At 49.9% G+C, this 16,567-nt stretch overlaps 1 pseudogene; it reads right to left on the bottom strand.

The window, feature by feature from the left end:
• LOC123101342 (GDSL esterase/lipase At5g45910-like) overlaps positions 1 to 1,160 on the bottom strand; it is an 84,848-nt pseudogene extending 83,688 nt beyond the window's left edge.
• Positions 1,161 to 16,567: the final 15,407 nt, after the last annotated feature.

Genomic DNA, 16,567 nt, shown 5'->3' with positions numbered 1-16,567 from the left:
GGTAGTACCACTGGGTCCCGCGGTAGTACCGCTGCCCCCTGCGGTAGTACTGCCCTCTGCGGGGCTGTTTTGGGGGTAACGGTTAGATGGGGTCCTTTAGTATAAAAGGGGGTCCCCTTCTTCCTCGTTGACCTACCTCTTCCCCCAAAAGCTCCATTAATGCTTCAAGCTCCATTTTCACCCGATCTCTCTCCCTAGCCAATCAAACTTGTTGATTTGCTCGGGATTGGTTGAGAAGGCCCCGATCTACACTTCCACCAAGAGAACTTTGATTCCCCCACCAATCCAGTGATGCCCAAGACCGTTGCGCCAGGTGTCTTCCAGTTATTCGCTGTTGTTGCCATGTCATTCGCTTGTGTGTTGCATCTTGTCATGTCATCATGCGCATTTGCATCATCATGTTTTTCAAAACTTGCATCCGTCCGAGTTTCCCAGTTTCATCTGTTGTCTGTTCCGAGCCCAGACACACTTGCACTTGCCGGCAGCACGTCCGAAATATTATTTTATAAGTGGTCACAAAATGTTCTCGGAATAGGATGAGAGTTGACGTGCGGTCTTGTTATAGTATATGTAGACCGCCTTCCAAGTTTCGTCGCAATCGGAGTCCGTTTGATGCCCCAACGGATAAATATAGCGGCAATAGTAGCCGGTGCTTTCGTCGAACGTTTTCGGTCCCCAAAACACCATGCCGGACTCCATCTCTCCCCTCTCCTCTCAGCATAACCCTCCTACAAATCCCACTTCCACTCACCGTAGCCCACCTACTCCATCCTCGCGACCGGAGCCATCGGATCGCGATCGGAGGGTCCGAAAACCCCCCTAAACCCCCTAACCCTAGAACCTGCCCTATATAAACCTCCTCCCCTTCCATTTTGGGCAGCTACCTACCCGTCCTCCTAAATTTCCATGCCCCAATCATCCTCTAGCCGCCTCCCACCTCCTCTCCTCAAAATCCGTGCATGCCCGCTCCCCCGCCGCCACTTGTCGCCGCTCCAATCGCCGCGCCGCCACCAGAACCCACCTGAGCGCCGCTCCCCTCCAATCATGCGTCGCCACGCGTCCCCCTGCCTCCCGCGCCGCCGCAGCTCGCCTAGGCCCGGGATGAGCCCGCGGAGCCCGTTGGGGCCCGTCCTCGTGCTCGCGTCCTCCCTGCACTCCATCACCCAGATCCTGAGCGCCGCTCCTCCCGATCCAGCCTCCACGTCGCCGGTCGGAGGACCCCGCCGCCTCGACGCGTCCTCCGGTGACCGGACCTCGCCGGCGCGCCGCCATCTCTCAGGCCAGACCCGCGCCTCTCCCTTTCTTCTCCTATTTTCTTCCCCCCTCTCTCTCAATTGTTCCCTCTCTCACCAGGGACTGCCGTCGGAGAGAGCTTCCCGACCCACCGACCTCACCGTCGCCGGGAAGGAGGTCCCCGGGGCCAGATCCGCCCATGCCTTCCCGTGTCGCCTTGCCTCGTCTGCGCCCCGGAGCATCGCCGTTTCGCCACCGCTGCCATGTCTCGCCTCGCCTCGGCAGGAGGTCGGGGACGATCCCTCCGCGCGTGGGCCCTGTCCAGCGCCCCATGGGCCCATGGTCTCCAAGGCCCAGCTTGCCCGTCGACCCACCTGACCGGCCGCCGGCCTGCCTCGCCTACTGGGCCTCGGTCCACTAGGGTGAGCACCCAGTCCGCCTCTGTTTTGGCCCATATAGTTTTTTTAGGTTCTGCGTTTTTCCTATTTCTCCAGAGATGCCAGTTGTGCAGAAAAGTCCTCCTAGTTCATGCATTTAATAACTCCTCAACCGTGCATTGGTTTAAAATAATCTATATATGTAAAATGCTTAGAATTTTGTGTAGATCAATAATATGCAACTTTCAACCATGTTTAAAATGTTTAAACTGTTGTTTGTTTAAGTTTGCTTAAATAACTTGTTAAAATGTTTTAATTCATATCTAATCAACCATAGCTCAGTTTTAAATAAACTTTATATGTAAATGGGGTAGAAAAATGCATAGTTTAACATGGTGACCTTACTTTGCATGTTTAATAACTCTAAAATTATGTTTAGGCAGAACAGTACCAAACCTTAAAACATGCATATGGGGATTTACCGGATTTGTTGTTGGTTGTATCCAACCCCATTTAAATTGTTTAGATGGTATAGTTTTGTTATGATTCACCTCTTGCCATGCTAACCAACATTTAATATTGTTGAGTACATAAACGAGATCGAACTAAATAAGTCATGTGGTGTTTCGTCAATATGCAACTCGTTGCATATTGAGCTTCACTTAATTTGTAGTGTTGTTTGTTGCACTTTGACATGCCATGCTTCATTAAATCGGACATGCATCATACTTGGTTGTGCATCATGCCATGTTTACGTGATGGTTGTTTACTATGTTGTATGCTTCTTTCTGGGTTGCTTCTCTCGTTAGCTTCGGCTCCATTCCGGAGTTGTGAGGATCCGTACTACTACGTCTGTTTGTCTTCTTCATGGACTCGTTCTTCTTCCTTGCGGGATCTCAGGCAAGATGACCATACCCTCGAAATCACTTCTATCTTTGCTTGCTAGTTGCTTGCTCTATTGCTATGCCTATGTCGCGATACCTACCACTTGCTATATCATGCCTCCCATGTTGCCATGTCAAGCCTCTAACCCACCTTGTCCTAGCAAACCGTTGTTTGGCTATGTTACCGCTTTGCTCAACCCCTCTTATAGCGTTGTTAGTTGCAGGTGAAGATGGAGTTTGTTCCTTGTTGGAACATGGTTATTGTTGGGATATCACAATATATCTTGTCTACTTTAATGCATCTATATACTTGGTAAAGGGTGGAAGGCTCAGCCTTATGCCTGGTGTTTTGTTCCACTCTTGCCGCCCTAGTTTCCGTCATACCGGTGTTATGTTCCTTGATTTTGTGTTCCTTACGCAGTTGGGTTATAATGGGAACCCCTTGACAGTTCGCCTTGAATAAAACTCCTCCAGCAAGGCCCAACCTTGGTTTTACCATTTGCCACCTAAGCCTTTTTCCCTTGGGTTCTGCAGACTCAAGGGTCATCTTTATTTAAACCCCCGGGCCAGTGCTCCTCTGAGTGATTGTCCAAACTACAGCATCGTGCTGGGCCATCCCTTGGCAACTTGGGTTATGTCGGCTCCTGTACGCTTAGCTTATCCGGTGTGCCCTGAGAACGAGATATGTTCAGCTCCTATCGGGATTTGTTGGCACAGCGGATGGTCTTGCTGGTCTTGTTTTACCATTGTCGAAATGTCTTGTAATCGGGATTCTGAGTCTGATCGGGTCTTCCTGGGAGAAGGAATATCCTTCGTTGACCGTGAGAGCTTGTGATGGGCTAAGTTGGGACACCCCTGCAGGGTTTTGAATTTTCGAAAGTCGTGCCCGTGGTTATGGGCAGATAGGAATTTGTTAATGTTCGATTGTAGAAAACCTGAAACTTAACTTAATTAAAATGCATCAACCGCGTGTGTAGCCGTGATGGTCTCTTCTCGGCAGAGTCCGGGAAGTGAACACGGCGTTGGAGTTATGCTTGAACGTAAGTAGTTTCAGGATCACTTCTTGATCACTTCTAGTTCACGACCGTGCTTTGCCTTCTCTTCTCGCTCTCTTTTGCGTAAGTTAGCCACCATATATCCTAGTGCTTGCTGTAGTTCCACCTCATTACCCCTTTCCTACCCATAAGCTTAAATAGTCTTGATCGCGAGGGTGTGAGATTGTTGAGTGCCCGTGACTCACAAATTACTTCCAAAACCAGTTGCAGGTGCCAATGATATCGTGCAGGTGACACAGCCGAGCTCAAGGAGGAGCTCGATGAAGATCGTGTTCGTGGTGTTGTTTCGTTTCCAGTTGATCAGTAGTGGAGCCCAGTCGGGGTGATCGGGGATCTGTAGCATTAGGGGTGGTCTTCTTTTATTTTGGATCCATAGTCGGACCTTGTTTGTATCTGGATGATGTAATGCTATTTTCATTTATTGTGTGAAGTGGCGATTGTAAGCCAACTCTGTACCTCTTTCTTGTTCAGTACATGGGATGTGTAAAGATTACTCCTCTTGCGACATTGCCTACAATGCGGTTATGCCTCTAAGTCGTGCTCCGACACGTGGGAGATATAGCTGCATCGTGGGTGTTACAAGTTGGTATCAGATCCTTCCCCGACTTAGGAGCCCCCTACTTGATCGAATCACTGGCGTTGTTGAGTCTAGAAAAATGTTTTTGATTCTTATAGGATTATATATATCGGAGAGCAGGATTCTTTTTACTCCTCAGTCCCTTCGTCGCTCTGGTTAGGTCTCCTGACGTAGAGTTTTGACTCTTCTCTTCTCAAATTTCACTAAAATTTTTTTAGGATCACGCGGGTATTTTGGAATCGTTCCGATGGTTTTGTGACGAGAACATTGTTCTTGGTGCCTCCTGACATTTAGGGGTTGTGGTAGTGTCCCGGGGAGTTGAGCTCCAAGGTGTTGTCGTCACAATTTTATCGTTGCAGTTCTGGAATACCTGAGTTTCGCCGACATCGAAAATCTCTTTTATGCAGTTGTTTGTGAGATAACCTTGACGCCACCCAGTACTGGGGCGGGAGTTCGGGAGTATTGACATAACTCGTATAACGGATGCTTTTCGAAGGTTGAGGTAAACGATTTCCGAAGGTTTCTTGGTTATGTGTTGAAGGATGGATACAACTGGATGTAGGATTTGCTAGTTTTGGGTGAGATATTATGCTTCCCCTGTATCCCCAACACCTGATTGCATAATCAAAAAGTTTCGGGAGTTTATAAGTGGGAATTCAAGTAGCTCTTAGGATATCTTTTCGACGGATGCATGATATGAGATTGGGGTTCGACGTCTAGTGGTCCGCCTATCCACGGTTGGTTTTACAGTGGTCTCATTGTGTCTTAAAGAGTCCTTGGCTATGCTGACTCGGGGACGCTTCGTATGTCATGTGCACTGCCTTGTACATGATGGTGATGTACGATCGAGCCCGTGTGGGACCCACCACGAAAACTTCAGACAAAATCTCTATCATATGTTTGTTCCGGCTTATTTTGCAAGCCAATCCTTTGTTTTGTTTTCATTGTGGTATTCGAGTTGCTTCGAAGTCAAATGTTGATTCCATACCTTTTCTAAGCGGTGTTCTCATATTTCTATGTGAATACTAATCCTTCATGATAATCGAGATTGTCATGTCAATCCTTTTCAACCGGTGTGCTCCTCTTCAAGTGGATCCGATCATTGTCAACATCTGCAAGACCAACTCTAAGTATTCTCAATGGTGTTTGTTTCATTCGTCCCAAATTGTTTTTGTTTTCCCACCCTCCCACCCTTGTTTCTTCAAGGACTTGGATTTCTTAATCAAGTATCCATCTTATGGATGTGAAGCCTCTCCATTCTTTTCCATCAATGTTCTTACCCGGTGGTTCTCTTGAAGATACTAACGGAGCTTCAAGTTTATCATTCTTCATTCTTTTTCTTCTCCCGTGGATTCAAGTCTAGCTTTGTTGATCATATACATTCCTCGTTTCAAATGTCTTCTCTTGTCGGTGCACCTCTTATTCATAAACTTCTCGCTATTCATTGGTTTCGGAGTGCTGAAGATATCTCGAAGACTCGTGTTTCCACTCTGTATTCGTTCAACCTATTTCGAGGATGTTATCTCATTCAAGCCATTTAATTCAACCAGAGCAATCTATCTTTTAAATTATTCAACGGTGTTTCTCTCAAGTGGGCCCTAACCCACAGGTCTTTCCCCAGGATCTTACCTGACTCTTCTAATCTTCCCGGAGTTATTCTCAAATTCATTTCAAAGTTGACATAAGAATGAATTGTCATCATTCATATGCTTTTCTCCAAGATCTTTCAAATTATTTTCATCGTCGGTTCAACCTTTCTAATTGTCATTCCGGAGTGTCTCAACAATTCATGGTGGTTTTTCTCATCGTCATTGTCGGTGTCAAAACCGGCGGATCTTGGGTAGGGGGTCCCAAACTGTGCGTCTAGGCCGGATGGTAACATGAGGCAAGGGACACGAAGTTTTGCCCAGGTTCGGGCCCTCTCGATGGAGGTAAAACCCTACGTCCTGCTTGATTAATATTGATGATATGGGTAGTATAAGAGTAGATCTACCACGAGATCAGAGAGGCTAAACCCTAGAAGCTAGCCTATAGTATGATTGTTGTTGTCTATGTTGTCCTACGGACTAAAACCCTCCGGTTTATATAGACACCGGAGAGGGTTAGGGTTACACAAAGTCGGTTACAATGGTAGGAGATCTACATATCTGTATCGCCTAGCTTGCCTTCCACGCCAAGGAAAGTCCCTTCCGGACACGGGACGCAGTCTTCAATCTCGTATCTTCATAGTCCAGGAGTCCGGCTGAAGGTATAGTCCGGCCATCCGAACACCCCCTAATCCAGGACTCCCTTAGTAGCCCCCAAACCAGGCTTCAATGATGATGAGTCTAGCGCGCAGATTGTCTTCGGCATTGCAAGGCGGGTTCTCCCCCAAATTCTGTGTACCTGTTGAATAAAGTCCGGTTTCTTGTAGATGTTGCGCTCCTTGGCTTCTACGCCCAATAATGGCCGTTTCCCACATGTCAAACGAATATGAAAAGTCAGAGTGTTTTTACATTCACACCCCTAGCAGAGTAAATGAGCTGCCCTTTTTAAGGGGACGAGGATTTAGATCCAAACCACATCTTCCCCCCTTCGCAATTGTTCATCAGAGCGCATCCGACAAAGGTCCATTCCATCATGGCCAGCCATTGCAACTCCTCCTTTCGCCCTTCTAGCACTCAGCCTGGGTACTGGGAGAGATGCTCCGTCCCGCATAGCGAGCTAGTGATGCTCCAGACCAAGGGATTTCTCCCCCCGGCCTACATGATCCCGGTGCGAGCCGGTCTTGCCATCTATAACGGCGGAAAGCAAGCGTAGAGTGCCCCCAATCCCTCCAAAGGAGAGCGGGTATGCCTTGTCCCTTATTTAATAAGGGGGCTCGGGTTTCCAATCCATCCATTTCTCCGGGGGCTGCTGGAGTTCTACGGCCTCCAGCTGCACAATCTCACGCCTGCCTCCGTATTGCATATCACGGGCTTCGTAGCCCTCTGCGAGCTGTTTTTGGGTGTCGAGGCTCATTTCGGGCTATGGAAAAGGTTATTCTGCCTTGTGCCCCGCTCTAAGGAGGGGTCAATGTATCAAGTGGGCGGAGCCGAAGTGTGGCGCATCGCCGGGACCGGATATCTATCCGGAACCCCAAAGAAGGCATCCGAAGACTGGCCCTCGGAATGGTTCTATATAGAAGATGTCCCGCTGTCGGATCCTGTCTGGATCGGCCTCCCTGAATTCGACAGTGCTCCCTTAAAGAAGCGCCTAAGCTGGCGTCCACGGAACCCTCAGAGGGAAAGTGACAGGGACATCATTTACCTGATGGGCCGAATAATATTGTTAGCCCATTCCGGACTAACCATGATCGGGGTTATGGCCGAATGCATCATGCGGGGGGTGCAGCCGCTTCGGTACAGAAGCCACCCCATGTGGGACTTCAACGGGGAGGACGACGCCACCCGCTACGGCCGTAAGGGGTCGGATTCAGCTGCCGCTCTACTAAAGATCTTGTCCACTTTGTATAAGGGAGAAGAGGAGGAATTTCTCCGTGTCAACCCACAGGGTGGATTCTCTATGCACAATCCCCCAAGCTGGGTAAGTGGTCGCATTTACTTGCCCATCCGTTATGTATTCCCATTGTTAAATATTCAGTCTGACGACTTCAACGCAGGAACTGCGCTAGGCTGTTAAGGAAATAAGCAGCCCTCCTCCACAACCCAAGGACCCAGGACGGTCCCTCGACCCGGCCTCTCAAGAGGATCCGGACATATCTGTGGAGCTGATTGATGGAGTGTTCCATCAATTGAGCAAGGACAACGCCTTGGTGGCCATTACAGCCGATTACCCAGGGCTAATCCCAGCCTCCCAGGTAACTGAGATCAAAGTCCCAGTACCCCAAATAGGTGTCCGCCCTCTCGTGTTTTCAGTTTCCTGATTACAACTGAGCTTTGCAGGGGAGGTTTTTGAGGCGGAAGGCCAAACCTGCGGTGACAAGCTAACGAGGGGCCGTAGGGCCCCGTGGGCAGAAAAGAAGTGCAGTCCAGACCAAGGCATCAACGCAAAGGTATGGCGCACCCCCTATCCCAGGTGTTATACCTTCGAGGCACATTGACACTCGTGCTCTCTTCAGGACAAAGAGACCTCACCGGACTATATCCGGAGAGGCTGCTAATCGCGCCTCCACCAGCCAGGCTCCAAAGCCTGGTCCGGAGGTGGAGGCGAACGCAAGGCGCGTGCTAGACGCTCCTCCGACGGAGGATGTGGACGGGTTGTCTGCCACCAACTCTGAGGTGGAGAGTGCCATGAACCACAGGCGTCACCGGACAATTCTATGCGACGCTTGTTTCTCCAAAGGGGCATTAGATGCCTTCAATTCGGGAGATGCGTACCTCCGTGCCACTCAAAATGGTCTAGCCAGAGCCACGGAGCAATATGTAAAAGACATACGGGTAAGAAAATTTTGGTAATTATATATATATATACCAGTAGCCCCCGAGACTTGAAACAGTTAGAATAACTGATTGAAGGATCATTTGTTATGCAGGTTCTTACCGAAAAGAATTCCCTATTGTCCAAGGAGCTGGAAGAGTGCAAAGCCCAACTTGAGGCTGCACTAGCCGCAACAGGGGAGCCCAAGGAGACCCCCTCTGGTAATATACACTTTGAAAGATAAGTATTTTGCGAAGCACGACATGGGTGTGAATCTGACAAATGAAATTGCAGATGGCGCCGGATTGAATCCGGAAAGGCAAGACCTCCTACGCCAGCTAAAGGCTGGTGAGAAGGTGCTGACAAAGGTGAGGCGGGAGAAGAACGATCTCCAAGATGCCAACACCAAGCTGGGCATCGAGCTGAAAGATGTTCGTGCCCAGCTGGCAGACTCCATGAAGGAGAATCGGCGGCTTCGGCGCGGCATATTTAGTAAGTGCTTGAACGAACCTTTGAAAGAAAGTTCGGTAGGGAAGTCGACTAACGGAGCAATGTCTGTAGGTGTGCTAACAGGTCGTCCTGCAGAGGAGATGCCCGGTTCTACGAGTGACCTTCTTCCCGAGCTCTCGCAACTGATCGATCGAGTTCGGCAGGCGATGCAAGGCGTCGCCCAGGCCCTGTGGCCATCCATCTCCATGCCCGAAGGTCTTGGAGAGCTTGTGGAGAAGCTAAATGGAGCACAGCGGCGCTTCCGATTGTGGAAGATATCGGCCTGCCGTCAAGGCGCTAGGGAGGCCTGGGCCATGGTGAAGACGCCGTACAAAGAAGGCTGACCCCAACCACATGGATGAGGTCGGTCCTATGGGGCCCGATGGGAAGGAGATCCCTGTAAGCTTAGTATACGGCCAAGTAGAGTTGGCCGCAAAGTATTCCCAGAAGGACTGTAAATTAGACAGCCTGTTAGATGGTATTGAAGAGGAATACAATCAGTCAAAATGACTATGTAATTTAATTGACATTTATAATGCCTTCTAGCCGGATTGTAGATCATTTGTCATGGCCGACCTTTTCTCTTCAACCTCGGGACCTGACGGTCCGGAGTGTGTCCGAATTCCCATGCGGTTATATAGGAACCGGGGAATGCATGGAGACCAGTCGTAGGGGTCATTAGTGCGTGAACAGACAAGTGCACAACTAGTTATGTTATATTACATGGTTAGTAAGAAACATCTTCCAGGGAGAATAGTTCCGTTAGGGGTTCCTTTCCCTGGGAGGCATGCCCTAAAGTGCATGTCCATGCTGCGAAAAGAAACACAGGAAAAACATCTGGGGGCATATAGATAAATAAAATAAAAAGAGATCATCTTTAGTTCACCGACCGAATATTCCCTTAAGAACGCTAGCTTTCGGCTTCACTCAGTCTGAGGTACATGTCCGGCTGACCCGGCAGTAACAATCGCAGAGGTGCTCCCTTTACCACCTAGCCGAACAATCGGGAACGTAGGGGTAAGCACGGGATCTAGGCAACCCGTCTTGGCCAAAACTTAAGTCATACCGATGCATATAATGGTGAACAAAAGGTACATGCGGAAGTGTGACACATGTGTTGGGCATGAAGCCCGTATAAATAAGCTTCTGTTTAAAGAAGCCCCCAGGTTTAATGAGTGCGGATAGCGCGTCACTTTATGAGCTTTTAAAGGCTATAAGAGAGAGAGAAATAAGAAGAGGAATGTAAGATAGAAAGTATATAAAAAATGGACAGAGGAAGGAGACGAACACAGAGTCCGGCGCTAGGCATAGAATCTTCGGAGACGGGCTGCGTTCCATGGGTTCGGCTCGAGTCGGTTATTCGATGCATTTCGCAGGCGGTACGCTCCACCAGTCAGGACTTGGTCAATTATGAAGGGTCCTTCCCACTTGGGCTTGAGTTTGTCCTTTTTCTTGTCCGGTAGGCGTAGAACTAATTCGCCAACATTGTAATTTTTGGCCCGTACTTCTCTGCTTTGGTATCTTCGAGCCTGTTGTTGATAGAATGCGGAACGGGCTTTTGCCACATCACGCTCCTCCTCCAATGCGTCCAAACTGTCCTGCCGATCGAGCTCAGCTTCTCTTTCTTCGTACATGCGCACTCGAGGTGAGTCATGAATTATGTCGCAAGGCAAAACTGCCTCTGCGCCGTACACCATAAAGAATGGTGTGTATCCGGTGGTGCGATTCAGCGTGGTCTGCAGCCCCCAGAGTACGAAGTCGAGCTCCTCTACCCAGTGCGTGTTAGATTCCTTGAGGGACCGCACTAATCTGGGTTTAGTGCCACTCATGATAAGACCATTTGCACGTTCGACCTGGCCATTAGTTTGTGGGTGATAGATGGAAGCATAATCGAGCTTGATGATCATGTTTTTGCACCAGAGTTTTACCTCGTCGGCCGTAAAGTTCGTGCCGTTATCAGTGATGATGCTGTGGGGGACGCCGTAACGGTGTACAACCCCGGATATAAAGTCTATCATAGGTCCGGAATCGGCCGTCTTAACAGGCTTGGCTTCTATCCATTTGGTGAACTTATCCACCATGACCAGTAAGTATTTTTGCTTGTGGGTTCCGCCTTTAAGGGGTGCAACCATGTCAAGCCCCCAGACCGCGAAGGGCCAAGTGATGGGGATAGTTTGGAGGGCGGTGGGTGGCATATGGCTTTGGTTTGCAAAGAGCTGCCAACCGGTGCATCGTTGGACTAAGTCCTGGGCGTCTACCCGGGCCGTCGACCAATAAAAGCCTGTGCGGAAGGCCTTGCTCACAAGGGACCGAGCTGCAGCGTGATGACCGCCGAGTCCGGCATGAATTTCAGCCAGGAGGTTCCGCCCTTCCTCTTCGGAGATGCACCTTTGAAGGACTCTGGTAGTGCTTTTCTTATAAAGCTCTCCCTCGTGGACTTTGTAGGCTTTGGATCGCCGCACTATGCAGCGTGCCTCATTTTGGTCCTTGGGGAGTTCCTGCCTAATAAGGTATGCGAGGAATGGTTCTTTCCACGGGGCGATGACGGCCATTATTACGTGGGCTGAAGGTGTTATTTCATTGGCAGAGCCGCCGATTGTGTCAGAATGTTCGGTGTCGGGCAGCGCGGTTGGGTCCGGGATGTTGTTGTGCGGCTCCCCTTCCCATACTACGAATGGCTTGAACAGCCTTTCCAAGAAGATATTGGGGGGGACTACATCGCGTTTTGCGCCGATGCGTGCCAGGACATCTGCCGCCTGATTATTTTCTCGGGCTATGTGGTGAAATTCAAGCCCTTCAAACCGAGCTGACATTTTTAGGATGGCGTTGCGGTAAGCTGCCATCTTTGGATCCTTGGCGTCGAAGTCTCCATTTATTTGGGATATTGCAAGGTTCGAGTCCCCATGCACCTCTAGGCGTTGAATGCCCATGGATACTGCCATCCGGAGACCATGTAAAAGGGCCTCATATTTGGCTGCATTGTTGGAGTCTGTGTACATAATCTGGAGTACGTATTGAACTGTGTCTCCTGTGGGGGACGTCAAAACGACGCCAGCCCCCAGTCCGGCCAACATCTTGGAGCCGTCGAAATGCATGATCCAATTTGAATATGTGTCGTACTCTTTAGGGAGTTCGGCCTCCGTCCATTCTACGACGAAGTCGGCCAAGACTTGCGACTTGATGGTTCGCCGTGGCTTATAAGTTATGTCGAACGGGAGGAGCTCAATGGCCCATTTTGCAATCCGGCCCATTGCGTCACGGTTATTTATAATATCGTTAAGTGGTACTTCCGAGGCTACTGTGATTGAACACTCTTGAAAGTAGTGTTGTAGCTTCCGGGATGCCATGAATACCGCATACGCAATCTTTTGATAATGCGGGTACCGTGATTTGCAGGGAGTGAGGACAGTGGACACATAATAGACCGGCTTTTGAAGGGGGAATTTGTGTCCGTCCATTTCTCGTTCGACAACGAGCACTGCGCTTACAACCTGATGTGTTGCTGCAATGTACAATAGCATTGGTTCGCCAATGTTTGGCGCGGCCAGGACTGGGTTTGTTGCCAATATGGCTTTTATTTCGCCGAGTCCGGCCGTGGCTGCATCCGTCCATTCGAAGTGTTCGGTGCGCCGAAGGAGGCGGTAAAGGGTAGGGCCTTTTCTCCCAAGTGGGAGATAAAGCGGCTGAGAGCCGCCACGCATCCGGTTAACTTTTGTATTTGTTTGAGGTCCTTTGGGATATCCAGCTGCGACAAAGCTCGGATCTTGGCTGGATTTGCTTCAATTCCTCTACCGGATACAATGAAGCCCAAGAGCTTTCCGGCTGGAACGCCAAAAACGCATTTTTCCGGGTTGAGCTTGATGTCGTATGTTCGGAGGTTATCGAATGTGAGCCTCAAGTCGTCTACTAGAGATTCGACATGTCTTGTTTTGATGACCACATCATCTACATATGCCTCCACTGTTTTGCCGATCTGGTTTGCCAGACATGTCAGAATCATGCGCTGATATGTTGCGCCGGTGTTTTTGAGCCCGAAGGGCATTGTGTTGAAGCAAAATAGGCCGTATGGTGTGATGAATGCCGTTGCGGCTTGGTCTGATTCTGCCATCTTGATTTGATGGTAGCCGGAATATGCGTCGAGGAAACACAATGAATCGTGTCCTGCGGTATTGTCGATAATTTGACCGATGCGGGGGAGGGGGAAGGGATCCTTTGGGCAGGCCTTGTTAAGGTCTTTAAAATCAACGCACATTCGGACAAAACCCCAAAGTTAAGCATGCTCAGCTTGGAGTAGTGTCAGGATGGGTGACCGATCGGGAAGTTGCTCCCGGGTGCGCATGAGTGAGGACAAAGTGCGCAGAAAAGACTAGTATTGATCTGTGGGGCCAGTCTAGATCCCGCTAGGTGTAACAACCACTGGCGGGTGTGTCCGGGGCGTTACAAGTTGGTATCAGAGCCGACCCTCGCGGTTACACGGATGGTTGCGGACAGGTGCGTGGTCATGTTGTTCATGACGTTTGTGACCCGTCGTGGCACACAGCATGGCACATGTACTGGACTGGAAGCACAGACGTATGTGCCAAGAGGGAACGTTCCTGTGGCCCGACGAGGACGTCGGTTCCTCTGAGTGGGGGTGTATGTGATGGCCTGGCTTATTAGGGATGATAGACTACTCATATCAATAAGGAATTCCTTCTTTTCCGGGAGCCCATTCGGATAGAACTCCCAGGTGCGCATGAGTAAGGACAAAGTGCGCAGAAAAGACTAGTATTGATCTGTGGGGCCAGTCTAGATCCCGCCAGGAGTAACGACCACCGGCGGGTGTGTCCAGGGCGTTACAAGTTGGTATCAGAGCCAACCATCGCGGTTACATGGATGGTTGCAGACAGGTGCGTGGTCATGTTGTTCATGACGTTTGTGACCCGTCGTGGCACACGGCATGGCACATGTTCTGGACTGGAAGCATAGACGTATGTGCCAAGAGGGAACGTTCCTGTGGCCCGACGAGGAAGTCGGTTCCTTTGAGTGGGGGGTGTATGTGATGGCCTGGCTTATTAGGGATGATAGACTACTCATATCAATAAGGAATTTCTTCTTTTCCGGGAGCCCATTCGGATAGAACCCCAAAGTTAAGCGTGCTCAGCTTGGAGTAGTGTCAGGATGGGTGACCGACCGGGAAGTTACTCCCGGGTGCGCATGAGTGAGGACAAAGTGCACAGAAAAGACTAGTATTGATCTATGGGGCCAGTCTAGATCCCGCCAGGAGTAACGACCACCGGCGGGTGTGTCCGGGGCGTTACAAGTTGGTATCAGAGCCGGCCCTCGCGGTTACACGGATGGTTGCAGACAGGTGCGTGGTCATGTTGTTCATGACGTTTGTGACCCGTCGTGGCACACGGCATGGCACATGTCCTGGACTGGAAGCACAGGCGTATGTGCCAAGTGGGAACGTTCCTGTGGCCCGACGAGGACGTCGGTTCCTCTGAGTGGGGGTGTATGTGATGGCCTGACTTATTAGGGATGATAGACTACTCATATCAATAAGGAATTCCTTCTTTTCCGGGAGCCCATTCAGATAGAACTCCCGGGTGCGCATGAGTGAGGACAAAGTGGGCAGAAAAGACTAGTATTGATCTGTGGGGCCAGTCTAGATCCCGCCAGGAGTAACGACCATCGGCGGGTGTGTCCGGGGCGTTACAAGTTGGTATCAGAGCCGACCATCGCGGTTACACTGATGGTTGCAGACAGGTGCGTGGTCATGTTGTTCATGACGTTTGTGACCCGTCGTGGCACACGGCATGGCACATGTTCTGGACTAGAAGCACAAACGTATGTGCCAAGAGGGAACGTTCCTATGGCCCGACGAGGACATCGGTTCCTCTAAGTGGGGGTGTATGTGATGGCCTGGCTTATTAGGGATGATAGACTACTCATATCAATAAGGAATTCCTTCTTTTCCGGGAGCCCATTCGGATAGAACCCCAAAGTTAAGCGTGCTCAGCTTGGAGTAGTGTCAGGATGGGTGACCGATCGAGAAGTTGCTCCCGGGTGCGCATGAGTGAGCACAAAGTGCACAGAAAAGACTAGTATTGATCTGTGGGGCCAGTCTAGATCCCGCCAGGAGTAACGACCACCGGCGGGTGTGTCCGGGGCGTTACAAGTTGGTATCAGAGCCAACCCTCGCGGTTACACAGATGGTTGCGGACAGGTGCATGGTCATGTTGTTTATGACGTTTGTGACCCGTTGTGGCACACGGCATAGCACATGTACTAGACTGGAAGCACAGACGTATGTGCCAAGAGGGAACGTTCCTGTGGCCCGACGAGGACGTCAGTTCCTCTGAGTGGGGGTGTATGTGATGGCCTGGCTTATTAGGGATGATAGACTACTCATATCAATAAGGAATTCCTTCTTTTTCAGGAGCCCATTCGGATAGAACTCCAAAGTTAAGCGTGCTCAGTTTGGAGTAGTGTCAGGATGGGTGACCAACCGGGAAGTTGCTCCCGGGTGCGCACGAGTGAGGACAAAGTGCACAGAAAAGACTAGTATTGATCTATGGGGCCAGTCTAGATTCCGCCGGGAGTAACGACCACCGGCGGGTGTGTTCGGGCCGTTACATCTCCCTTTCTTCTCCTATTTTCTTCCCCTCTCTCTCACTTGTTCCCTCTCTCACCAGGTACTGCCGCCGGAGAGAGCTTCCCGACCCACCGACCTCGCCGTCGCCGGGAATGAGGTCCCTGGGGCCAGATCCGCCCGGATCCGCCCAGGCCTTCCCGTCTCGCCTTGCCTCGTCTGCGCCCCGGAGCATCGCCATTTCGCCACCGCTGCCATGTCTCGTCTCGCCTCGGTAGGAGGTCGGGGACGATCCCTCCGCGCGTGGGCCCTGTCCAGCGCCCCATGGGCCCACAACCTCCAAGGCCCAGCTTCCGCGTCGACCCACCTGACCGGCCACCGGCCTGCCTCGCCTACTGGGCCTCGGTCCACTAGGGTGAGCACCCAGTCTGCCTCTGTTTTGGCCCGTATAGTTTTTTTAGGTTCTGCGTTTTTCCTATTTATCCAGAGACGCCAATTTTGCAGAAAAGTCCTCCTAGTTCATGCATTTAATAACTCCTCAACCATGCATCGGTTTAAAATAATCTATATATGTAAAATTCTTAGAGTTTTGTGTAGATCAATAATATGCAACTTTCAACCAAGTTTAAAATGTTTAAACTGCTGTTTGTTTAATTTTGCTTAAATAACTTGTTAAAATGTTTTAATTCATATCTAATCAACCGTAGCTCGGTTTTAAATAAACTTTATATGTAATTGGGGTAGAAAAATGCATAGTTTATCATGGTGACCTTACTTTGCATGTTTAATAACTCTAAAATTATGTTTAGGGCAGAACAGTACCAAACCTTAAAACATGCATATGGGGATTTACCGGATTTGTTGTTGGTTGTATCCGGCCCCATTTAAATTGTTTAGATGGTATAGTTTTGCTATGATTCACCTCTTGCCATGCTAACCAACATTTAATATTGTTGAGTACATAAACGAGATCGAACTAA

Source organism: Triticum aestivum, chromosome 5A, assembly GCF_018294505.1.
Source record: "Triticum aestivum cultivar Chinese Spring chromosome 5A, IWGSC CS RefSeq v2.1, whole genome shotgun sequence".
NCBI lineage: Eukaryota > Viridiplantae > Streptophyta > Magnoliopsida > Poales > Poaceae > Triticum > Triticum aestivum.
Note: the sequence above shows the minus strand (reverse complement) of the source record. Positions and strands in the feature narration are given on the sequence as shown.